This window comes from Accipiter gentilis, chromosome 11, assembly GCF_929443795.1.
Source record: "Accipiter gentilis chromosome 11, bAccGen1.1, whole genome shotgun sequence".
NCBI classification, from domain to species: Eukaryota; Metazoa; Chordata; class Aves; order Accipitriformes; family Accipitridae; genus Astur; species Astur gentilis.
In genome coordinates, this window is record NC_064890.1 from 23,150,957 (window position 1) to 23,177,061 (window position 26,105).

A 26,105-nucleotide genomic window follows, 5' to 3' on the forward strand; every position below is an offset into this window, starting at 1 on the left:
CCCCGCTGGCTGGGAGAGCAGCAGGGGTTTTAAAGGACGGAGATGTGTGTCAGGAGACGGACAGAGAGCCACCAGCTCCCTGCGGCCTGTGCTGCCAGTGACCTGCGCAAGCCAGCATGGGACCTCTGCGGAGGGGATGCTGCTGTGGTCTGGAGGAGCATTTGCTCTCACCCTGTTTCCATCCCGTGCCCTGCTCCCTGTGTTATAAAGCTCTGCCACCGCAAGCCCACTGGGCTGTAGCGCTGCAGTGTTAAAAACCTCTCTCATCCATGGGAAAACTGTATCCGACAAGCAGTATTTCCCTCCGCACACAGCGGTGAAAGTCTGCAACGCTAGTGTAGGAAGCAGAGAGAGTTTTCTGACAATTCACAGTAAATCAGCTTCTTATTTGAACTGAAATATCTTAATTTCTTCTGTGGTGAGTCAAACCAGTAGTCTGCCTGAAAGGTCGGTACTCCCCTGGTATTGAAACCTCTATTAGATCCATACCCAGCAAAGGAAGAATGAAGTTTTCCCGAAACTCCTATCCAAAGCGTGGGAGGATGGAAAATAAGATCAGCATACCTTGCTGAAAATAGTTCTTGAGATAAAAGATGTGATTGCTTTGGCACTAACTTCTCCCTCCTCCTTCCCTCCCCTCCTCAGCCATGCCGAGGTGTGAAAGGCCTAGGAAACTCCCTGTCCCTACTCTGCATTTTTTTCATGTTTAATTTTAGATTAAAACACAATTGGATTTGGACTTGATTAACCTTCCATCCAAAGAAAATCCTGCACCTTTGAGTTACTAATTTCATTTGATAACAGCTGCAGAAAACTAACTCCATATTTTTGAAGTTAAATCATTGCCAAATTCTGTTTTCAAGTGCCAGCTGCCCAGAATAAGGCTAAAGAACTTCTGAAACCAATTATATTTAAATTATTAATTAAAACCACTTGGAATATTATGATTAAAATCAATTAGTTTATGCAAAGAGATCTACAGACCTGAAACATAGTTACAGCAAAAGAAATTCATCGGCTGATGAATAATTAATACAGCTCTTCATTTGTTTCACCTCGTGCGCCAAGTAGCACAAAAGAAAAAGTCATTAATACGACTGGATCACAGAGCTAAGAGATCATTACACATTTATAGTCACTAAACTGTTTAAATGGAAAGTTTGCAGGGCAAGAACAACCCCTGCAATATTATGTTGAGAACAAAATAAAACCCACAATTTTGTCCATCTGGATGAAACACCAGAGGAAAGAAAAGAAAAGTAGAGCTGCCTCGTAGGCTTGTTTGCTGTAGGTAAGCAGCAAGATCTTTCATCAGCTGTAAAAAGTGAGGTGCTTCTCTGAAACCTCTATCTTCAGACCTGCGAGTAAGATTCATGAAAGCAGCTGGCCTGAGTGCCCTCCTGTTTCTGGAAGTAAAACGCCACGGCTTGGCCAATTACCTCCACATGCTTACCACGAAGGCATGTGCTTTTATATCCATGCACGCACTTTTTCCTCTCAGCTACCGAAAGAAGCATTCTTCTAGTCTGACATGCTACAGGTCCCTTGGCATAGCACGTTTCTTCTTTAAAAAACAGTGGAGTTTGGTAAACAATGCCCAGTTTTCCTGGGGATTACCAGAACTACGTACCTCTTGTTAAACAGTGGTCCAGTGACATAAATTGATGTCAAAGGAAGAATAGTGTACATCATTCATTGCTGCATAACTAAAAACTTAGCATGTGTTAATTTATAACATTCCTGAACTCAATTATTTGGGTTGGAGTGGATGGGAATCAGTGGAGTAAACCACAAGCAAACAGTCGCTGTCATGTGCTGGTCTGACGCTACTCCAATTTCATCCTGCTTAACCATTTATATCCAGTTAAACCTTTACACCATTTCAAAGAAAAAGCTGGATTTGTACGTTTGTGTTTATTTTCAAAAGGACTCAGAGTATCACTACAAAGGAATGTTGGAGATCAAAAAAACTACCTATGGTGGGAGAACATTTATTGCCTTTTAAACGCTGAATTACAGCAGAGAAGTTAAGAAATGAGGTAGGTGTTTTATCAAAGAGCTTCCTGCATGCTCTGTTACTGGCTCCTCTGCATGAGGCAACAATGGGGATATTTTCACACTATGAAAACACTGATTTTGCAACACATTTCTGCTCTAAATGGGAGGATCACCAGCATCCCTCAACACACAACATACCTTCTGCTTTCCTCATTACATTACTCACGCTGCCCTTCTTTTGGTGCTTTTCCCCACAGCCTTCTCTATGTCCCATCTGCTGAAAACATAGCGAGTGCAGCCAGTAACATTAGACTTGAACTTTCTACCTCGTGACATTAGCAGCCTCAAAAAGTAGACAAAACAAGCTGTCCCATTTCTAGACATTGTCTGTGCACTGATCTCAGAATTGAAACCCTTTCTGGTCATGAATGATAAACGATGCAACTTCCTCCAAACAAAGCTTAGCCAACTGTGTCGCGCAAAGCCTGCCTTGCCTTGCCTTGTCTAGGACTGTCTCGTACATGGATAAAGTACAGCCATGAAACTCATCTTCAGTTCTGAGGGCAACTGTGGCTCTGCACAGAGAGTCCCAGAAGAGTACCATTTGCCTAGTATTGTTTTATGGCTAATCGCCTCTGCCTCTGGGCTAATATAAAACAGTTACATGGCTTACAGAAGCAGTTTGTTGCTGCTAACCTGGGAGTATCTATCTGCCCCACACCACAGGGTACACTGTGGACAGCCTTAGAGAAAAAGGGCTCCTGTTCACACCTGGTGTGAGTAGCCAGACCCATCCTGATGAGTATGACCACAAGGCAGGGTAGCCGGTTCCCGAGACCAGTCACTCTCCAGTGGCTGAGAACAGGCTTATCTTTTGCACCATGTAAAAATGGGAAATCACATTTATGCAGGTCCAGCCTCCCAGGTTAGCTTCATTTGTTTTGCTGAGAACGTGAAATACATACAGTCTTGCCAGACATGTCATTAGCAGGGCTAGGAAAAAATCCTGACCTCTTTGCCAATAAGAGGTAAAATCCTGAGATGCACATGGTTTCACTCTCTGGATCTTCACATTTGTTTCTCTCCTTACATAAAGGGAGCATCGTTGTCTCACAGGGGTTCACTTTGCAGGGCAGGAAGTACCTCTTAGGATACTGGAAATGAAGGATTTTCCATCCTGGGAATGACCTGCCTTCCTTACAGCACCTCTGCTTGCTAGTTCAAAACAGACTTTTGCGCTTTTCCTAATTCTATGCCTTCCACCAACATGTACTGCCACCAACCCGTTAGCACATACTTTTTGTACCTCTTGAACAGATGGAAGTTTTGGGATGAATTACACTCGGTTTCACAGTCAGCCCAATCCCAGGCACAGTGTTAGGACCACAAGCAAAAGAGCCCACAGATCTGCTTCATATACCCATATAGGTTTGCTCTGCCTTTGTACTGACAAAGTACTTAATGGGCAACACTGTAGCTTAAATATGCCCCAAACAAGGCAGACTTTTTAAACAGCAGCACTAGGTCACTCTACTCTAAGGGAAAAAATGATCTTTTGACTGAGAAATGCCCTCTACTCTGCTGCATTTGGGCCTCAGTGGTTGCAGAGCTGCATGTAGTAAGCGCGAACTGAAAGTGATGCCAGAAAGGCAATGCCGTGGTCTTACTAGCATGAAACCTATTACTTTTGTAGCTTATGCCGAAATGACATATTAAGGTCTAGAACTTGCCTGTATAGCCTATGGTCATAAACTGGCCAATTTTGATTGCTGGGTGTAGGCAGTAACCAAGTAACTAGAAACAAGTAGTTCTGCCTGTAATTATGGAGTATTATTATAGTGCAGTGAGATCCTGGGTGAATGTGATGGTTTTTCCCCCCACTGTAAAGAAGTCACAGTTTTTCTCAGTAGTTCCTCTCTGTAAAAGCAGCGTGCTAAGACACTGCTTGCGGTACAGCCTTGTGCTGCAGGACACAGAGCACCCCATGGCAAACCCTCTCTAATTGGCACGCCTATCTGCCGATCTCACCTCTGAACTCATGGAACAAAAGAAAGCATTAATCCACATCTTCAAGAATTCAATAGTCATTTAGCAGAAGGTCAGGTACCTAATGGGCTGTCAAGTTCAGGCTGTCTATCCGCCGGTCTTCCCAGCTCCCCAAGTTCCCAGGCCTTGACTGACGGTCCTCGGCAGCTGGGTACTTTGTTTTCCTGCCAAAGCACTGTGAAGGCCTGAGCACAGGCGACTGCTTTGCAAATTTAACTTGGGATGACATATTCTGGCTTCACTGAAGGAGAGAGGGAAAAAAAGCAGCCATGAAAAGGTACACAGCAAGGCCTGAGAAATATATTAAGGATGTTATTTGTCCTGTATCACTGGCACTCTTTAACAGAACGTAAATATACTTTCAGATGTCTGCATCGTGCTTTTTGATCTGAACCTTACTATGATTGCAGTAGTTTTAGAATACCTCATAGCAAGGACAATTCTGTGTAAATGCTGTGTGGCACAGATAAAGGTAGCGTGCATGGTTGTACACATTTCCCAGATCTTTTTCAGTGCCACAGGTTATGGAGCGAGTTTGAAAACTACAGCCTGGAATGCAGAAACATTGCTACGGCTCCCAGAAATTTCTAGGAGGTACACAAAGAGGAGGGAGCCCTTTCCAGATTCGTTGGGACACGGCCTGCTGCACATACTTGCTTTTGAACAGTCTCGTAAAACCGAAACATTTTTTTCCAAACAGATCACAGGTCACGTAAGCTTCCCAAGGGATATATTGGTTACAGATGTTTTCATGTAATAAAATATTCCACTCAACTGCAGTATTTCTAACTGATAATGCTAAAACTAAATTACCCTTGTCTAATGGTTATGTCCCCAATGTACTGCTTACCATGGTAAACACTGGCTCATTTGTTACCATTTAGCCAACATAATATTTAATTTTTTATAAGAGCATGCCACAAAGACAATGAATTTCAAGTTTGCAAGAACTGCAACATAAGTTTGAACTTTTCAAAAATATATACTTAAAATTAATTTTTGCATATTTGTAGAATAAATTATACCTCTAAGTTTCAGCATTATCATATCAATTTGCATTTAAAAGTTATCTCATTTTTTAAACATGAGTAATTTTAATAATTTTCCAAGATTTCACTCTGAACTTGGAATTATTAAAAAAAAAAAAAAAAATCACTCCTTGATTGTCTGAATGGTGCAGGGCTAATAATGAAACATTCAATTTGATTTCCTCCTGGCAGAGTTGTTAGGAAAGGAAAGGTCATTGTGATGGTATCTCTAAAATGATCGAGTAGTTCCAAATAAAAATTAAAAAAAAAGGAAAAGGAGGAGGAGGAGGAGATGATTGTTTTCAAAATATGCTTACAATATAGCACTAGCAAGGACGGCTATGAAAAGGGGAAAAAAATTTGTAAACAGAAACTTAACTAGTCTTCTACAGTAACAAGGAGCCTCCCTCAAGCCAGGGAAGCTTGTGCTGTTGTACTGTCCTGTGTCTCTTTGAAAATTAACACCTCAGCATTTCTATTTAAAAGATTAGAGCACTAGGCTTGAGCATCCATTCCTTTTTTCTCTCTGTATTGGACCATCAAGTTCCTCCCGCTTGGATTTCAAATACCGCCATTAAGAACAATGGAACAAAGTGACTGTTGATGTGATATCACTGTTTCTATGTTTTAGAAAGACTGGAAACATAGCAGGGGCAGAGTGTTCTCTGAGGAGAGAGACATAAGCTACTTTAGCACAACTAGCATTATATCAAAAGTAGAACTTGTCCATTTTTAAGAAAATGTGGAAGTCAGTACAACTTGGAAGTAGGATGTTTAGACTAGACCCCCAAAAAAGCATTCTTCTCCAAATTCTACAATGCCATGATCCAGGTAGTCACTGCTTTAATGCTAATGTTCAATGTTTAGTAAAATATTGTACGCTTTCTGAGCCTTGATAAGCAATTTTTGCAGTTATCAAATTCAGATGTATGCTTGTGCTTGGTAAAGTAAGACAACATCACTTTGCATTGCTGCAATGGTCAGAAGCATGCTTTAAAGACTTACTATGGGGGAAAAAATGGGGGAATTTTCCCCCATCGCCACATCCCAACTGAAAGGGTAATCACTTGTAGAAAAAAGTCATTCAGATCGATGGACATGCTTCCTAAACACAACAGGGCTGAATCTGACCTAAATGGCTGTACAGTGTTTGGAAGAGCTGGACTTTGCTCGGTTCCAAGCAATGCACCAGGAAAGCTTTACCCATCGGACATTTTTATCACAGTCCTGCTAGTCTGCCTATCTCATTGTCATGTTTGATTAGCTCTATATTTATTCTGGGGCCGATGCAGTGATTAAGATTGCCAGCATGTACGGGAGGCAATAATGGTTCTCTGATGGCTCCGGCATTCGGAGGGAGGTCATGCAGCACATGAAACACTAAGCAACAGCCCTGCTCTCATGGCTCAAGATAACATCTAGGACAGGAACAAAGCACTGCATTGTGACCAGTCACTCACTTTCTGAAAAAAGTACAATCCAGTTTTTCTAAGAAGATGCTCTCACTCAGAAAACAGAAGCCCAATCTGCTGATATTTGAAAATTTTTAACTGCTTTAGCAGTTTTTAGGATGGTATGACTAAGCAGCAGTAGGAGCAGTGGTTGCTGTGCATCAGTGACTTGAAAACACGAGTCTTGCACACTCAAATGCTCCTTTCCTCTTCCTTTAAGCAGCCTCTAGCATGGTAACCACCAGCAATGTGCAGATGTAACTCGTAACTCCTTTGAGATCCCGCATACTGCGAAAAGGACTAGCTTTCTAGAATCAAAATCACCTGGACTCAGCAGCAGACCTGATCTGCCAGTGCTGTCCCTGGGAGCCGTGTTCCTGCCGGTCAGCAGGATGCTGCCCATCGAGCACCATCTACCACAGAGCCTTCCTTGACTTTCCCTTTTCCCTTGTTATTTTTGCTGGCTGACACAAAAAACCTTAGGTAGCTGACATTACTCCCTGGGTAGCAAATCCCCATTTATTTTAGTGCGCGCATAATATGGGTAGCAGCAAAAAGCACAAATACAACAACCTTGAAGCTCATTTATGGGAGGGTGTATAAACAAAGCAAAACTCTTGAGAGATTCTGCAACTCCTGACACACAGATGAACGTACAGCTTGCAGGGAGAAAAAATATTATTTTGAATTAATTTTGGTATGTCTTGTGATATCTTTGTCTTGCCCTGGTTGCTCAAGAATAGCACCCAGAAAGCATAGCTAACTAAGATGCCCAACAGTGTCATTTGTATGTTGCTCACCTGCCTCCCTTCCCCAGACCCTTTATCTACACAGTCAATACCATATCCGAAACCGCACACTGGCTTCCCTGAATGTTTTACTTTTCAAATAAATGCCTAATTAACTCACCCTTTATTTTAAACCATTGTATGCAGCAAAATGCTCCAATTAAAAATGGAGTGTCTACTAATTTAAGCCCAAAGGTTCTGTTAAGGCAAGTTTCACGAATCCTAAAAATAGAAATGCATTCATAATTTTTTCCTCACTTTAATTAGGCTTTTTTTTTTCTTTGGCTTGAATTTAAATATCCTTCTGCAGTATCTTAAACTGCATTGCAGTAGTAGGAACCCCACGCATGACACAAGAACCATAAGATGAAAGATGACTTGCCTTTTTAATTCTTCCACTCAGAGAGGAGCGTAAAGTGGAGACATGCACCCCACAAAATATAAGTGAAGCAATTAAAGAGGAGAGACTTCAGAAAGATGGGACTCCCAGAACCAAATTAAACTTCTGGTTGATATGTGTATAGAGAGATCTTGGTCCTTCTCTAATCTATAGTCTTAAGTGAGGTGGAAGAAAATAGCATTGTGGTAGTCAAGGTGAAAGTGATATAACTAATGGTATAGCAGCCAGACTAAGGGCAAGTCCATTTGGAGTGAGCTGAAAAATATGCTCTATGGGGCTCTTTGAATGACATTACTTATAGCAGGCACAGAATGCAAGGTCATGCTTCTTCAAATACAGGTTAAACTTGTAAGGTGGTGAACTAATCTGGAAAGCAGAGACTTGAAGAATGACTTCAGGGCCACAGTGAGCCGCAACTAAAACTCTGGCAGGGATGCAGTGGCTAAGACGATTAATGAGATCTTTCAATACATGAGCTAGGGGAAGACACAAAGCAGAAAACATCATTGTAGCACTTCAGAGGAGCATTACTAGAACAGACGAAGTTGGGGTTATCCAGGGCAATGGGGTAGTAAGCAAAACAATGCTAAGTGGTAGTCATAGACCTGCTGCCTGCTTTGCCTATGCCGAAGCCAAGCTTCCTTCCTCTTGTTACTGCTGGCAGAAGTGGTGATGGGAGGAGATGAGGGAACCAGCTCCTCCTAGCCCTGGCCACGCTCTCTCTCTTCCCTCTTCCACAGTTGGGGTAGCAAGCCCGGATCTTCAGGGTGAACTCATTCGACCCTCAGTCCTCGAGCAGCAAAAATTCAGTTTCTCTTACATTGCTGAGATGCCTGGGACTGGTTCTGTCACTTCATACAGCATTACTGAAATGATTACAAGCATACCTGGCCAAGTCTGGCATCCATACTGCACAAAAGATGTTGACAAATTGGGAAGGATTCAGGATGGAGCTGCAAGAAGGATTCAGAGTCAGGAAAAGATGCCCTAAAGCAAGAGTCAGAAGTAGTTCAGCCTATTTATTTTCACAAAAAGAAAGTTCAGAATGGCTTGATCACAGTCCATAAATACTTATATTAGTGAGAGACATTTAATAAAGGGCATAACAAGATAAAGAGCTGAAAAATGGAACTTTGAGACAAAATTCAGGCTAAAAATGAGGGGGAGGTGTTAGAAATGAATGCAATTAAGTCACTGGGGCCTTTTACATTTACATGCAGTGAATTTGCCGCCACCTAAAGTCTTAAAAAAAATTGGGATTGGATGTCTTTTTAAAACGGTATTATCTAGCTTAAGCAGAACTTGCAGGCTGAGTGAAGTGGTGAATTTCTACAACTGTATAATACTACAGCTGAGCAACCTAGGTGATCATAACATTGTAAAACCCATGAGCATATATTTATTTCTTGAGCGGGCCTACAAAATCCAATTTTTCCTGTATCTGCTTTAAATAAATACAGCAACTTTGCTGAACCCACTCTGAACTTCTAACTTCAGCCTTCTGCTGTAGAATTGATACATGTCCAGTTTCCTTCTCTTCAGACACTGTGAAGAAGGAACCCAAATACCTGAGACTGAGCGCAAGTGAATGCAGTGAATTTGAAGACAAGAAGATGTCTGTAAGCTTCCAAGCAGCTCCTCTAATCCAGGAGCCTGAAAGCACTGGTGTGCCTTCCAGGGGCATTACCCAGCAGCCTTGGATCGTTCCAGCATGTAGGATTAGATGGAGGGCAGGGGCTTACCAGCTAGAATTCCTTGACTCTGGCCAACCCAGTTAGGCTAAGCAGGACAGTACAGGAGGTATTTTGGTATTTAAACACTTGCTGGCCATTGAACAGGTAAATAGTTTCACCAGGAGTGCGACACAGAAGAACTGGGCAAAACAGGATAACCTGCATATATACGGGTTTAAGCTAGTTAAATCCTATACTTTGGAAATCCACTGCAAATTTACTGCACGCTTTAGTTTAATAAAGGTATTAACATCTCAGGAGTGATATTATGCAATGGCAGCATTTCTTAGCAGTCTGTGAACTTTAGGAATGATGCCTTTATGTGGACAGGAGACAGACTCAAAAAAGGCATTCTCCCCTCTGGTTCAGCTCCTCTGCTGAATTGTTTGCAAATCCATAGTCCTTTCTTCTCTCTACCACCATAAGAGGCATTTACTGTTTTTATGATCTCAGGATGGAAAAATATTAATCAGAAACAGCAGCAACAATTTCTTTTTCTCCTCAAATCTGTGTGGCATTAAGTATAATTACATAAATAACTGGAATGGCAGAAACAGACAATTGCTGGCTTTATGTGGGTATTGGAAAAGATTATACTGTTTTTATCATGTCTTTCAAATAATGGGTATCTTCCAAGTCTACTGTCAAGGAGACTGCTTGCTGCTTTAATGCTGATATGAAAATAATCTTGTAAAAATACTGAGAGAGGGTCTTTCCACATACTTTCTGCCAGGAAAGATTACTTAAATAAACCGTTTAACCTGCTATTGACCTAAAACCTAGTTACATAAATGTTTTAAAAATTACTTATGCATCTTGAGTAGATAAAAGTAATCTAGTGAAGTCAAGGATAACATAGGAAGTCCCTTAATGATGGCTGCATTCTCTGCAGCCTCTATTAGCATATGATTTTTCTGCTGGCAAAGCAGATACAAATGAACTGCAAGAACACAGGCATGGGATAGCTCTTCCTCTTTGTAAAGGACTGCAAAGAGACAGATACACATAAAGGAACAGTGAAAACCTGCAAAGATCTCTTACAAGGGGAACCTCAACTATTTTTTCCCCATTTTTTTCATTATAAACATTGCTATACCTTCTTTTTAAAACCAACACTAAAAATTCCAGAGGCTATATAGAAGTTGAATATGGAGGATGTGTCTACCACTACCTGAGCTAACCTCATCCCAAAGTCAATAAAAACAAGTGCATAAAAAACTTGTTCCAGATTGCCGAACAAGCGCTGAAAACCAACTGAGACAAACTACACCCAATTCAGCATGGATGTGCTAGAGACACAAAACGTTACAGGTATCCCACTGCAATGTAGGCAAAGAGGACAGCATGTTTATCAAGCCTTGTCTATCAAGGCTATCCCAGGAAGGCAGACAGCAGCTGCATCTACCAAAAGTCCCTGATCTTTAACATTCTAGGTTTGTTGGCAGTGTGAGCAACCACTCTGCTCGGTGGTGTGTCATGAGAAGAGCCTCCCTGGCGTCTCGACTCTCCTCCCCTGCAATCAGGGCGGTGATGCCAGATGCAAGTTTGGAAGTCTTCAGCATTTTGTCTGACAGCATAAATGTTATGTTTTTTCATGAGCCGAACCAGTCATCTGCTCCGCTGCACACTTTTGCCACCTGCTATTAGGCATGTAGGGTGGGATGCTTGTGTTTCAGTGGCCAGAGCTGGCATGTATGTAAATTTTTAGCTGCTATAGCATTATCCAAGCCTTTGGCGGGTTTTTTTGCCAAACAGACTACACTCTCGGCATTCCCCTTTCTCACTTTAAGGAAGCGGCACCTTTTCTACAGAACCAAACAACAGCCATGTGGTCACAGCAGCATGCTGGAAATGGTTAGGGTGCTGTTAGCATTGTCCAACACAACTGCAAAGGGCTGCCAGGAGGTGTTTCTTGGCTGTATACCTGCCCAAATGCCGCAGTGCTGAAGACTGAGGCCTGAAACCATTTTTTCCACACATGCAGATCATTTTCTCTTCTACTTCCTTTGGGAGGGTTGTATTTTTTAAAAAAAACCCTCATTAATAAATTTGTAATCTCACCAGCCACGTATATTTCCACCTCCTGAAGTGTTAAAAGAAAAAAAACCCAGCTCTTGATACTTCTGTCAATAAAGAGCACACTCAGGATCAAAGGAATAAAAATGCTAATTATGGTGCACTCTGTAACACCTCTCTCCTGAGCCAAGTGCTCTGATTAAGTTAACCATCGTGCTAATTATAATAGCATTTAGCACAGCTGGGGCCAAAGAAAAACCACCTTTACCAGAGTATGGTTACCAGCCTCAGAACGAGATCAAGCATATTTATACCATAATAGAAACTTGCCTATGATCCACAGAATAGACACTGCTAACTTTAAATACTCAAAACCATGTTCAGTTTCTTTTACCATTAAAAAAAATTATTGTGGACATTTAAAAAATATATTGGGGTTTTTTCTTTGTCATGAAAAAAATGCTGGAGTCAGAAGCTTATTGCCCAGAAATCAAGTTACTGGCTCCTAAGGGAACATACAGCAAGATAACACATCTTTGCAATTTAAAGGGGAGCCCACTCTTCTGCCTCTTCTCAGTCAATACCACACGGCTGTGAAGTATGCCGGTGATGAGAAAGGAAGGCCACTGTACTCTATACTTTCATTTAAAATGAAATGAAGTAGCATGCAATTACTTGCAAAACCACCTGCCACATTTCAGCAGTACATTTGGATGGAGAATGGGGGTGATGGCACTGGTGAAAAATGATGGCTGAGTCTAAGTGAAAGTTAACCCTCCCCACTGATTCCATGGAGTGGAGAAAAATACAATAAATTGATAAATCCCTGCAACTCAGAAAATTTTATCTTCAGTGGATGCTTACAATCCTTGCTGCACATAGCATAATTGGAAGAAAGAGATTTTTAAATGGTTATGTAGTTGTATCTTCCATTCATCACTTCCCTCCTTGAAGAACTCATCAGCATTTACTGGCAGAACCTTCCAGTGCACCTGCTTGAAGGATAAGCAGTACTTACCACGAAGGAGCTAAAAGGTAAGAAAATTACCTTCACTTCAGTATCACTCCTCAAAATGGCTGTTTTGTACTTACTCAACCTCTCTGAGACTTTGAGGAGAAGCAGATGAGCAGACTGTTTTTCAACATGAATTCAATAATTAACTCGAAATTAAACAAGTAATCTAAACACAATGATGCAACTAACACTGCTGAGTGGATATGTACTTTCCAAATTTCAGGCGTGTTCAAAAGTACTCCTGTTTCACCGCACATATTCAACAATCATCGACACCCTTGTTATGGAGCACCTTCTCATTCACTTCTCATGTATTGCACTGGCTCACTTAATTATACACACACACAAACACACACATATATATTAATAAATACAGCACTGGTTTATGTAAATTGATAATCTTCATCTAAATTCCTTACTACTTTGATAGGCCGGTAAAGGTTTAAGTGGCTTTAATCCACTGTCCGGGCGAAGAGGCTTATTACTTTTCTTGTTTGGAAGGGAGAGAGGAGAGGTTCTTCAGAAGGAAAGCCCAATATATTGGCTGAGCTGTTAGAGAAGGTCAAAACTTGGGAACAGCATCCCTTGAAAGGGTGAAGACAATGGATATCCCGTTGCCAGTGTCATTATCAAGAAAACAAGTATCATGACAACAGGTAGTATTAAACCTCTTGGACAAGAGTCAGTGCTATTTCAGGGTTTTGTGGATGGGGCTTAGAGCTGTTCATGAGGGAATTCTGCCTGTCACACACACAATAGAAATATAGCAATACAGTGAAAATTAGGGCATTTGAATCCTCTACTTTTTCACTGATGTCCTTGTATGTGTGATGATGTAATCGAGTATAATCCCATCTGCCTCTTGCCTTCCTGGGAGTCACAGGTCCTTCGAGATGTGGCTGCTTCACTCCAGCACCTTGCTTTGCACCCTTTCGTATGGGTGGGGGAGATGGGTATGGGAGGAAAAACAGGGAGGGAAAACCAATGTCTCATCATCTCCCAATCCCTTCCTCTGTCAGCTGCTAATTGACAACGGCCAAGCTCTATGGAAAGAATCACAGTATTATAGGGTGTAAGCAAAGACTACAGCTGACTGGCAAAGAGTAATGCACAAGGCTGGTTATTTTGCTGTTAGGGTACTACTTGTTGCTACGTACAGTTAGGGTGACAGTACTGCTTTATATTGTGTATATCCTCCACTGCTTAGGTAAGCTCAAACATTAATTCTTATTTACTGTTTGCGTTTCATGCCAAATTAATTTCCACTCTATGAATGCATACTTCTAGGAGAGGTGAGGAAAAGATTATGCAGTAGATACTCATGTACTATGGCGATGTGCATAATAGGGGGAAAAAAATGGTGGAATAATAGAGGAAGCAGAAGATGAAACTGCATAATATAACATTAAGACAGATAGTTTCCTGGGAGGACTTATATGGGTGTTTGCATTGCCTACACCCAAAATGTTCAGAAATTACATACAGGCCACATCCTGCTGTTACCTCTCCTATAACCCATTCCAAAGCACTAAGAACCTGTCAGTAGAAAATGCAAAGCAAACCAGATCTGCCTAGTTTCTTTTTCCCGAGTTTTATTACAACAGTGCTTTTTGACTGAGAAAGACAATGTTGCTGTAAAAATCAACACAACACTGTCATATACTATATACTTATCTCTCTTTATCATAAAGTAATCAGAGGATCTATTAAAGCATGGTCATAAAAATATTTGGATTTGGCTGAGTTTTAGAATATTAGTTACACAAACTTTAACTCTTGAAATAATATCAGTAATGATATGTGCTTCACTTGGGAGTCAAACACTTAAAGTAAAAAGCTGATGTCTGACAAATTGAAAGTAATTTCACATTGAAGTAAATTAAATGAATTTCCCAGATGTTGCTATAAGAAGATACTTGAGGAGGTGAAATGAAAGTCACTGCTGATGCATTCAGACACTTAAAAGTTCCCAAGAAGGAAACATTTCAAAAGGAAACTGTGAAAAAAGAGAAATCAGAGGTGGGAAGTTTACAATCCCACTGACAGTCTTCATCAGAACGTCTTGTGGCTGTATGTCATTTCACAGGGAGTGGTCCACATTTGTGTATGGGAAACTACAACACTAGAGTGAAATTAATCTTGTTCAAAGGGTGTTAGGTAGCCAGAAGGAGCTGCTCCTCACTTCCAGGAGAGGTGAAAGAAGATGAAAAAGAAGATTTGCAGGCCTATCTTTAATACTAGCTAGTTTTCAGTACTTTGCTGTGGCAGATCTCAAAGTACACCTAGGATTTGAAAATCCCAACCTCTCCCTTTAAAGCAGGTTTTTCAGTACATAGAAATATATATAATTGACTTGGGCAAACATCAAGAGCTAGCAGCACCCTTGCATGAATACCCTCAGGAATACCATTTGTTCCCTTCTTACCCAGTTATTGCCACTCCACTTGAATAACATCTCGTTCTACCATACCCCAAATTGAGTAAAGAGCCCACAAGTTTAGGAGGATAGGGAGGAAAGGAAGTTTACAATCCCCCACTTCATTACTAGATCCCACAGAATCCTCTAAGATCCCACGCTCTCCTCTACCAGTTGCAGAGGGAAGCCCATGCACAGGGTGCACAAGCATGGTGCTGCCTATGGACCAGCCAAGAATGGTGTTCTTCTAAGGGTGATCATGTATTTTCCATATTGTCTGCACTTTCATCTCTCAGCACTTTCCTCATCCAGCTCTTCATCTGGATTCCTAGAGGTATTTGGGTTACTATTCCTTCTAAATACTGGCAATGTGGAAGAAAGAAAACTCTCCATATTTGACTCCAGTCTTCAGTATCACTCACAGATCAGGGCATTACACTATAGATTTGCAAGACCTGTTCATATCAGAATAATGAAGCTGGCTATCACCTATCTTGTTAATGTAGCCATTACATTTTCCTTAGCCCCCCTTTTTTTGGCATGTTCCACTAAATTATCATCCAATAAATTAGAAAAAATAAAGTAGTGATTATGTCAAGTTTATCCTCTTATTAGGATTACAGATTTTCTATGGTTTACTTGGAAATCTGCTTTAAAGCCCAACAGATGTCAACTTTTCATGCTAGACTAACATGAGCATCTATTCCATTCTTAGCTGGTGACCAAGGCAATATATCACAGGGGGGAAAAAAAAAAAGAAAAAATATTTGAAAAGTACAAGGCGGTCCAATTTCCAGAAGAAACCCCACCCCAAAGTCTATAATGGAATACCATGGAAGAAGGAATAATAAAGAGTTATAAAATCCCAAACCAACAAAAATCTTTGATAGTCATGTAAAAAGCTCAATATTTTGGCTAGGCCTTTAGTACTGCAACACTGACTTCAGATTCTTGGGACACATCAATTTTACCCTCTTAACGTATGAAAGGCTGCTAACTTTCTAGATTTGGTAGCTACAAATAGAGCATAATAAAACAGATTTTAAACTTCAGATGTATATTTCAAAATGGTTTGGTAGGCAGGTTGACAAGCTGTTCCTATGTTTCACACTATCTTTCTTTGGGTATATTCAGTGGTGTAGCAGTAAAAGCTAAACCACAACACTGGAATACTACACTAGCCCTTCCCTTTTAACCACAGGAAAAAAATAATTCTGACCAATCCCCGCCTGCCGCCTCCCCTACCCCCCCGTATTTAAATACATAAGGCAGTGAGAGAAAACTATTCCAAATTAAGCCTTAACCAACACCTCCAACTCCATAAATATCAGCAATCCTGGCTGGTAATGCAGGACCCCCTGTGAGACGCAACTCCAGGCCAATACTCATTTGTTTCACATTGCTCAAGCATAAACACGAATCACTGGGGTTTGCAACTGTTGTGGTCTAACCCCAGCCAGCAACTAAGCACCACACAGCCACTCACTCACTCACTCCCCCCTTCCTCAACTAGTCAGGGGACAGAAAATATAACAAAGGGCTTGTGGGTCAAGATAAGGACAGGGAGAGATCACTCACCAATTACCGTCACGGGCAAAACAGACTCAGCTTGGGGAAAATTAACTTAATTTATTGCCAATCAAATCACAGTAGGGTAATGAGAAATAAAACTAAATCTTAAAACACCTTCCCCCCACCCCTGCCCTTCTTCCTGGGCACAGCTTCACTCCTGAATTCTCTACCTCCTCCCCTCCAGCAGCACAGGGGGACAGGGAATGGGGGTTGGGGTCAGTTCATCACAGGTTGTCTCTGCTGCTCCTTCCTCCTCAGGAGCAGGACTCCTCACACTCTTCCCCTGCTCCACCAGTGTGGGGTCCCTTCCACGGGAGACAGTTCTCCATGAACTTCTCTAACATGAGTCCTTCCCATGGGCTGTAGTTCTTCACAAACTGCTCCAGCATGGGTCCCTTCCTATGGGCTGCAGTCCTTCAGGCACAGACTGCTCCAGCGTGGGTCCCCCACGGGGTCACAAGTCCTGCCAGAAAACCTGCTCCAGCGTGGGCTCCTCTCTCCACTGGTCCACAGGTCCTGCCAGGTGCCTGCTCCAGCATGGACTTCCCACAGGGTCACAGACTCCTTCGGGCACCCACCTGCTCTGTTGTGGGGTCCTCCACAGGCTGCAGGTGGATATTTGCTCCACCGTGGACCTCCCTGGGCTGCAGGGGGACAGCCTGCCTCACCAGGGTCTTCCCCACAGGCTGCAGGGGAACTTCTGTTCTGGCACCTGGCGCACCTCATCCCTATCCTTCTTCACTGACTTTGGGGTCTGTGGAGTTGTTTCTCTCACATATTCTCACTCCTCTCTCCCACTGCAGTTTCTGTTGTGCAGGTTTTTTTCCCTCTTCTTAAATCTGTTCTCCTAGAGGTGCTAGCACTGTCACTGATGGGCTCGCCCTTGGCCAGTGGTGAGTCCGTCTTGAAGCCAGCTAGCATTGGCTCTGTTGGACATAGGGGAAGCTTCTAGCAGTTTCTCACAAAAGCCACAGTTGTAGCCACTCCGTTACCAAAACCTTGCCATGCAGACCCAATATATTCCACCCCTGTAACACGCAAAAGTGGGTCACTTCAGTGTTCCACAAAGGGATGGAGGGAAGCAGCCAAGAACCTCCATTCTGTCACCCCCCTTCCATTCTGCCACCCCCCTTTCTCTTTTTAAGATTTCAGGAACGTTACTCATACCAAAGGATCTAAAATCTACCCAAACTGAAAATAACTGCTTTGGCCCACTTTGTAATAAAGAAAAGCTAACCAAGTAACAGTGGGTACACCAGCTCTTTCTCCGCAATTCTCTCTTAACATGTTTTGTCAATGAAACAAACCGCGCTGTTTCCAAATATTTCATTCCCATACAGCAGTTCAGTACAACAGACACAAGCCATTTTCTCTAACACAACCTGAAGCTCAGAAAGAAGCATTTCTGAACAGGAGGAACACACATGAACATGCAGAAAAGAAGACAGACAATGAGACCCCTAAAACATTTCACAACACCATGAATCGTTTTGTTATCCTCAAAGTATGCAACACCGGCTATAAGGGTGATTCACTCTTAGTGATAGTTTGAAGTGCCAATGTTCAACGAGTTTAAGCCATATATCAAAATAATAATTTTTGACATTTTAAAGCTCTTAAAAAGAGAAGGAACCCCACACCTACCCATTTAGGATAATGATGTTATTGCACAGTCTCCTCCTTACCGTCAAAATTTATAAGGCAGGAAAAAAACCCCAAAGGAGGATGGCACTGAGCAAAACTGAAACCCTCAAGTACGTTTTCTTTTAATAGCGACTTTTTCTGGCTTGGGTACGGATGTATCCCCTTTCATACTCCCCTCTGAAAGCTGTTATGAACACACCACCGTATTGGATGACCGTATTGGTGAAAGCCAACAAGAAAATTTTGGTGTCTGGTACCAAGATCTACAAATGCATTTACTTGCTTTTGCTAGGCTATACAAAGTTCATACACATAGAGGAAGGACATTACTCTCAGATAACAGAAAAAAATAGGAAAGTAAGAATAAAAATTTAAAATTTTAGTGAAAACTTTAGTCTAGACAAACAAGGGACTCATTTTTACCTCCAAAAAGGTTAAGGTCACCAGACTAGCACTCACAATTTCTTACCACGGGGACAAAAGAATACATCACAAAGCCAGTTGCGCATGTATCACAATTGGCAGCTGGCTTGAAAATGCTTGAGTTCAATTGATGATGAAGAATGAATTACCCTTATGTGTGAACAAAAAAACCCCCTCAACCTGATCTCACCAGGCCAGAAGCACAACCACATTCCAGGCGCAATGTGTGACAGCACACAGAAAGCAAGTTTCAATTTATTCTGCGCATTTGAGCACACACAAAAGCCTATATGCTTCTCATTAAAATAAAAGATATCTCCAGACTTCTGAAAGAGCACAGAGTGATTTAGGTTCTTACTCTCATGCAGAAGAAATAATGTACCCTCCTGTTTGTTGTGCTTCCTCCTGGACCTAGGATTTAAGTCCCCTATACTATTTTCAGATCTATAAACAACCCCCAGTAGATTAAAGATCTTCCCTTATTCCTTCCACTCTTTTTTTTTTTAATGGAAATTTCTTTGACAAAGAGCAACAAAGCATCCTCTCTGAAAGAAAGAGCACTGCAGATACACACCACTTTCAGCAAGGACATTCAGATGCAACTCCGTGGAGTTTACTTAGCTTAGCTTAACAATGTTCTCAAAAAGGAGCTATAAACCTTTCATGAAGGGTAGCTTTAGTGGTGGAAGAGGGCTAACAAGCTTATTCATTAATGACCGGTGTCTTTGGGGTGCTCGTTTGGTGGGCCTTCAAGGAGCAGGTGTTTCTGCCACAGTTTCTCTCCCTGCTTTACAGTGTCTGGCACCTTCGCCTTGCCTGCCAGGCCAGCCAGCGAGCTGGGCTCATCCACCAGACCATGACAAAAGGACAGTTATGCCCTACAAGACAGAAGGAACAGAATATCTGACAAAAAGAATTTGCAGGATTACCTTTTTCTGCATTCACAAGCTTGCTCTTATGTATATCCGTGTGAAAAAGTGATTGCAGTGTAAGCACATGGAAGGCAAATGCGGTGTGAGATTTTTCATCTGGACCTTATGTAGGACCAATTCAAGCAAACAGTGAAGAACAAAGAGCTTAAATGACAAGTGAGGAGAAGAGGTATCTATTTAATATTGATTAAGAAAAGACACTGAGGAATCAGAAGACGGCTAAAATTAAGGTCTAATGTGACCACTTTATTTTGGTGCTTAGACCCCTACCTATGAAAAGTTTTCCTAGGTGGAACATCACCATACCTCACAGAGGCTGCGGCTTGCCTTTGAGAGAGACTATCAAATATATTTTGAAATATTGTGCAAACGAGTCAGAAGGGGCTGAGAGACAGCAGGAATCTAAGAATACAATGAATTAAATATAACTAAAGTGCACACAACAGAAATGGAGAAACAGTCTATTTGCATCACCCGTAGGTGTTTATGGAATGAATTTATGTCAGTGTTTGCCATGTTACAGGAAGCGTTCTGGATTGATTCGTAATTAAAAGGGAAGCTTAACACATATAGCTACTTTAAAATTATGTAGTTATAATTTAGGCAAACTATTGTTTTAATTTAATTAAAAGCTAGTGATTTTATTACTTTGCACATAATATCACTCTTGGAAAAAACCCTATGAAATTAAATGAAAAATTTGCTTTCTCATTCTACTCCCCTCCAGCAAGCTTAATTCAAATGATATTACTAGGTTTTTGCTGACATACCATCTAAAGGCAGGACAGAAAGGACTGGGAAAAAAAGTGTTTGGCAAGAAGGATAATTAGCCCTAGTTAAGTCAGAAGCTACCAAGAATTGCACTCCTAAATATTAAAGAGAACTTTAAGTTAGCAACAATTTTCAACAGGAAGTATTTTAGTGTTTGCAGCCTGCAACAAAATAATTAGGAACAAAACATTCTATAACAATATCAGTTCTCACTGGAACTGCTTTAATGGGTACTTTTTGTTTGTTTCTCTAACAGAAGGATAAATATGTTAAATCTTCAATAGTACTTACATGATTTATAAGACTGAAGAAAAACAATATGCAAATGAAAGTGAAAGGTAACGCCTACCTAGAATTTGTGTCACCACTTAAAACATCCATTTTTCATTAGGAGAGCCAACTAGGATGTGCCAGTGGCCACATCACCTCTCATTAACTCCAGAAAATTATTTTGCAAAGTAAGAATGCCCTTGCGAGTGACAACGATGCATGAGGTCTCTCCTCAGGAGTTAAATATGAACTATATATTCCAGTGATACTATAGGAAATCTATACTCTAAGAGACAGTCCACCACAGCCAAAGGCAGGCCTTGAAGCAAAACAAAAAAAACCCAAAACCAAACCAAACCCAGAAAATAGAGCAGTGAGTGTTAACTAGAAAACAAACTACCTTGGAAGATGTAGGAGAAATACTAAGATACCCTGCTGACCACAGCAACACTGTTATTCCATCCTGGAGGCTGAGCCCTGGCTCTGACAACTTTACAGCCTTCACCTCCATGTGGGTTACAACGAAAGGCAAGCTGCATTCCGAAAGGTAGTTTTTCTTTGTCTTTTTTTTTTTGGTCTTTTTTTTTTTTCTTAAATGAAAGACACAGCATTGCTTTCTCTCCCCCTAGCAAATAGCTCCAAGCTGGAATGCAGAATAAATGTCTCAAAGACTCCTCTATGCTGCAGGGCTTAACAGAAACCCAGCAGTCTCAATATAAACCAGATGTGTCACAACAAGTTTTGGGTGGAGAAATGTGTTCGCTCAGGGTATGAGAGCGCTTAGGAGGGACTGCCTCTTACAATACAGACACAGTAACAATTAAGGAAGGCGGGAACAGGCTCAGCAAAAACTTGCCAACAGAAGGACTGATGCCGACTTTCTTTAAAGCACCACCATCATTCATTCTTTAATACTTTAACAGGGCCCCAATGAGACATGCACAGCATTTGCCCTATATTAAATACATATACTTTCAGAACAGTGCAGAGCCAAGAGCCTCAGAGACCTTGAAGCTTTTCCATGAGGGCAAGTGGAATAAAGCACGTGATGATTTTGCTGCAAAAATCTGCAGTATCCTCGGGTTGACTATTATCTTCAAGCTGTTGTGGCCTCCCCCAAAACCAGAACACAGAAGCCAAATTTAATTCTGGGTAGATACATCTCACTAGTTACACGTATCTCAGAATTATTCTCTTACGACACAGCCGTGCAAGGCACTTAAAGAATATATGCCTGCCCCAAGCAATCCAAGAATCTCATCTAGATGTAATTAGGAGTAGGCAAGTACTTAGGGAGATTACTCATTAGCTTGCAAATTCCAGCTCTGGTCTCTCAGTTACAAGCCTCCCTTTGGTTTAGTTCACTTTTTTTCTTCCTGCCTTTTGTGGTGAAAGAGTATAGGGATGATGCTGCACAGTAGCAGAAATCTGGGAGTTGTTGCATAGATCCTCCCACAACAATTAGTTTTGTTAGGTGACATAAAAAGAAGAAAAAGTTTGGGAAACCCCCCTGTTTCTACAATGAAACAGAAGCAAACTAAAGAAAAGCTGAATAGCAGGAACACTCAAACCCAAAAAAGCTGGAAATCCAGGGTGTAGATAGATGTTAGGGAACCGGGAGGAATGGAGCAGGGAGAAAGAAACAAATTTTTCTCCTCCCCCCACCCACCAGTTTTTAATTTCAAAATAATATCCAACTAAGCTCCCTTCCAGACAGTGTAATAAGCACACAGACCCACTTGTAGCAGGCAATCTCTTTTCCAAAAACTCTGCACGTATTTCAGTCCCAAAACATGGAAAGCAGGCAATTAACAAATGAGAACTTCTGTCTGAAGGCAAGCATGTTCAAAATCCCACTGACATATGATGTAAATATACAACTACAGTAATGCCAATCAAGATGCTAAGTGAAAACCACCGCTCTGCTGAGTTGCAGGCTGAACTTGTCTTTCCTGTCTCAGCTGTGTCTATCGGCTCAGCATTACTGCATCATCCTACTTCTTTTTTTGCCTAAGGGGGAAGCTTGTAAAAATGCTAGAGGGATGCCGGACATTTCTAGGAGAGACTTAGGGGGCTCCTATGTGCTGTGGTAATGGCAGCTGTAGCATAAACTTGAGCAATGCTCTGCTGCTGGCCAGGATCCCTTGGCTGACTCAGTCTGCAGCAGGTTGTAAAATGTAGGAGAGCCCACGTGGTGACAGTCAGAGCTTAAAAAAGGCAGGTATAAGTGTGCTGGGTAATTCCTAGGCAAGCAACAAACAGAGAAGAGAGCCTCCCTGCCAGTAGGAGAAACTTAAGTGTGTGTAACATTCCTTACCTATTACTTCACCAAGGAGCTCAGACCAGCTTGGCGTGATCCAGGCTGGAAATGGGCCAGAGGAGTAGCTATGTGGATATGGTGGACAGAGGAGAAATTACAGGTCTGGGAACAGCAGCTAGGAGCCCACGTTGGGGCACTGATGGTGGTGCTGCCACTCTGTAGGCTGTAGATTTTGGGGATCGGTGGAGCAACAACTGATGTGCCCCACTGGTGCCAGACATGGCAGGATACATATACTTTGACTCCAAGTCAGGCTTCAAGCTAACTTCATCCTTTTTTGTGTCAAGCAAGCTATTTGGAAGGATGATCTGGAGGGAAAATGGAGACAGACACTGAAGTGTTTGGCACTGTCAAATGCACAGGGATATTTCATGCATTTCTTAAAGGGCACGCTCGATCCCTGGCACGCATGTCGGGCAGCCCACAGTGCTCGCTCAGCAAAGATCGATTTTTAGTCCTTATGGCTTCGATTTACTTGAAAAAGCTGATCCCAATGCACACTGAAGGATGAGTGAACAAAAGTGTTCTCGCAACATGTGTACCGAGCGAGCAGAAGCACAGCAAGCACTTTTGGAGAGGCTGTGGTGTTAGAAGCTGTAAAAGATCCCCCCTGAGCGGGTCAGGCACCACAGCTGGGACATTCGTAGTCCCTCCCCATGCTGGGGACAAGACAGCGAAGGGAGCGGTGCAAGGGTTCTGGGTGCTCCCAAGAACTGGGAGGAGAAAAGGCCTTTTCAGGTCACCAACAGAACCCAAACAGCAGGGAGCAGGGGTGTGTGAAAGCACCCGGCAAGTCACCTCTCTGCCCCTGCTCCCCCCCACATTACACATGTTTTAGGCAGCTCAGAAGTAATTTATGGATGACTTCGCTGTTCAGACAGATATATTGTAGGTGCCCTGTCAGCAGCCCAAGATTGCCTCCTGTTATTCCTGTCTGCAGGCAGATGATGATGACATCATTCGAGAGACCCACTTCTGAGGTCAGCTCTAGGAAATGTATTCCTAAAGGATCAGTTCAGCCAGGCAAGAGACACTCTTAGCTGCTGGCTATCTGGGAGGATAACAAACTTCCTAACTAACTTACAAGTGCACGTATTCAAAATTTCTTATCAACAAGGCCTGAAGTAAAACTAAAGCTCAAACAACATGAATAATAAATGAAAATTACTTGTACTCCTCCACTCAGCAGGGCCCAGGGCTTTGACTGAAACTCCCTTTCTTCCCAATACTGCGTTTCTCTTCCTCCTGCTCTGTATCCCAGTACAGGTTACATGGTTTTGCTACGCTAGAGTAGAAAACCTGTCCTGACAGCTTGAGCTGCTGTACAGAGGAGGAAGTGGGACCATTTTACAGAGTTTGGAAAGATGAGTGCCAAAGGACCACAATAAAGAAATACTGCAGCAAGCCTAAAGAAATACTAGCAATTATATAGCAATTAATACTATAGCAATTATAGCATCCTAGTGCTGGAAACTTGAAACACATGCACGCACACATGGACAGACAGAGACATGGACACACTCTCCAAAAACCCCATTCTAAGATGTGCATCTCAGTGACTTGAACCCCTCCAGCCAGTGTCTGAAAGACCAACAAAAAGAAGAAACATAAACAAGTGGCACAGATGTCATGAATACCAATCTGAATATCCTAAAGAGTCACAGTTTTCCAGCTGATTTCAACTATTTTGGTAATGCAGTGTTTGATGGCAACATTTTGTACGTAGCTTTAAGTCTAAACACAGCTTGAACTGGGTGACTACTAGAACAGAAGTAACCACCAGAAGTTCAGGACTGCAAATTCGTGCTAAAAGCAACAACTACAAACCATGTGCACTAGTTTTTTTGCTAAGGGGATTTATTTGCTTATGTTACTATCATGTTCTGAACAAGAGTAAAACATGCATAAAAAAAGATTAGGAGCAAAAGAAAAGTGAAATAGGAAGTTGAAGAACAGGTAAAACAGGATCTGAACAGTTTCACTTCATTACAAAGGAATTCAGCCCATGGCTGGAGGATAAATGTAGGCAGCATAGTTGTTCTATAAAGAAAAAAAAAAATACCCACACCTGTCTTACTTAAGGAATTAACTTGTTGACTTTTTGCTCAGCCATAGGGGTATTCCACATTTCTCAGTCTGACAAATGAGTTTGTTCAGGGTGTTTAGAAAACTGGCAGATTCACGTTTTTTCCTCTCTGCTCAGATTTAATTATTATTACTGCAGACATTTAGACAAACTCGAAAGTCCCTGTATTCTTTTAAAATTTTCCTAATATAGTTTGGGTGGCAGGGGAGCAGAGGGAAGGAGGCTGGGGGAAGGGTTTTACTATGTAATACTACAGAGAACAAAAAAATTTAAACTGTCACGACAGAAGGACCAATTCCTTTCCACTATCACCATGGTTCAAAGAGCTTCAAAATTCTGTGCTGAACTGAAGAATAAGTGAAATGCAGCACTGGCAAGACTGCCATTCAGACATCCCACGTGCAACACGTGAGCAAATCCAGCCTACCTAAACACATCTTGAGGTGTCTATTTTGGAGCTCTAAGAGCATCGGCTGCAGAAAAAGCATCACACGTGCTCAGTTCCTGCAGCTTCAGGCTTCCAGCACTGCCATGGCTACCCCCTGCTCCGCTCTGGCTTGTCACTCTCATTCCTTAGGGTGAGCCTGCTCACGCGAGTCTAAGTGCTCAGTGGCATGAATAATCCCTACCCAAACTCACCGCCCCAGCCTGCCATGCTGAGATGTCAGCCCTGACAAGCCCTGATGCTCTTTTAAGTCAACTTCACCCTTAAAGAACTCCAAAACTACGTCAGAGCAATACTATGTTGCTGGCTGAAGTCGCGATTATCCCCCTCGTCGACTGACAACTACACAGCAACATTTCTAAGCTTCGTCTGGAAGACCTTTTGCTAACCCAAGCCTTTTTTTAAACAGGAAATGACATGCTTTCCCAGCACGAGTTTTCATCCCTGGAATGAATCAAAACAACTGAGTTTCCAACCAAGTAAAATTTGAACCCTTATCACCCGAGTTGAAAAGGGTGGCAGATTTAGTTTTTAACATCTGCAGTGACCACAGCAAACTGTTTTAAAAACAAACTCCTGCAACAATCCCTGGATACAAAAATATAATTTCCATCCTGCGTTTCATGTAAGTGATAAACAACATTACTCAAACTCTTAATAGCTCAAGGAAGAGAGTTTTCAAAAGAAGCTTTTTTGTGGTTATTACTTGCCACAGTATTTTTAGTGGGGAAAAAGCCCAAAATGAAAACAA

General features: G+C 41.9%; 1 protein-coding gene across 10 annotated transcripts in view; it reads right to left on the minus strand.

Moving 5' to 3' along the window:
• PLXNB2 (plexin B2) overlaps positions 1–26,105 on the minus strand; it is a 269,974-nt gene that overhangs the window by 134,845 nt on the left and 109,024 nt on the right. Inside the window, exon 1 of one of the 10 annotated variants that reach the window (XM_049813975.1) lies at positions 8,599–8,615. The exons of 8 other annotated variants lie outside the window; for them this stretch is intronic. The gene's annotated coding sequence lies outside the window, so the exon portion shown is untranslated. Of the gene's footprint in view, positions 1–4,105; positions 4,207–8,598; positions 8,616–26,105 lie in introns of those variants that run through there. One more of the 10 variants, XM_049813974.1, reaches the window with a different exon arrangement.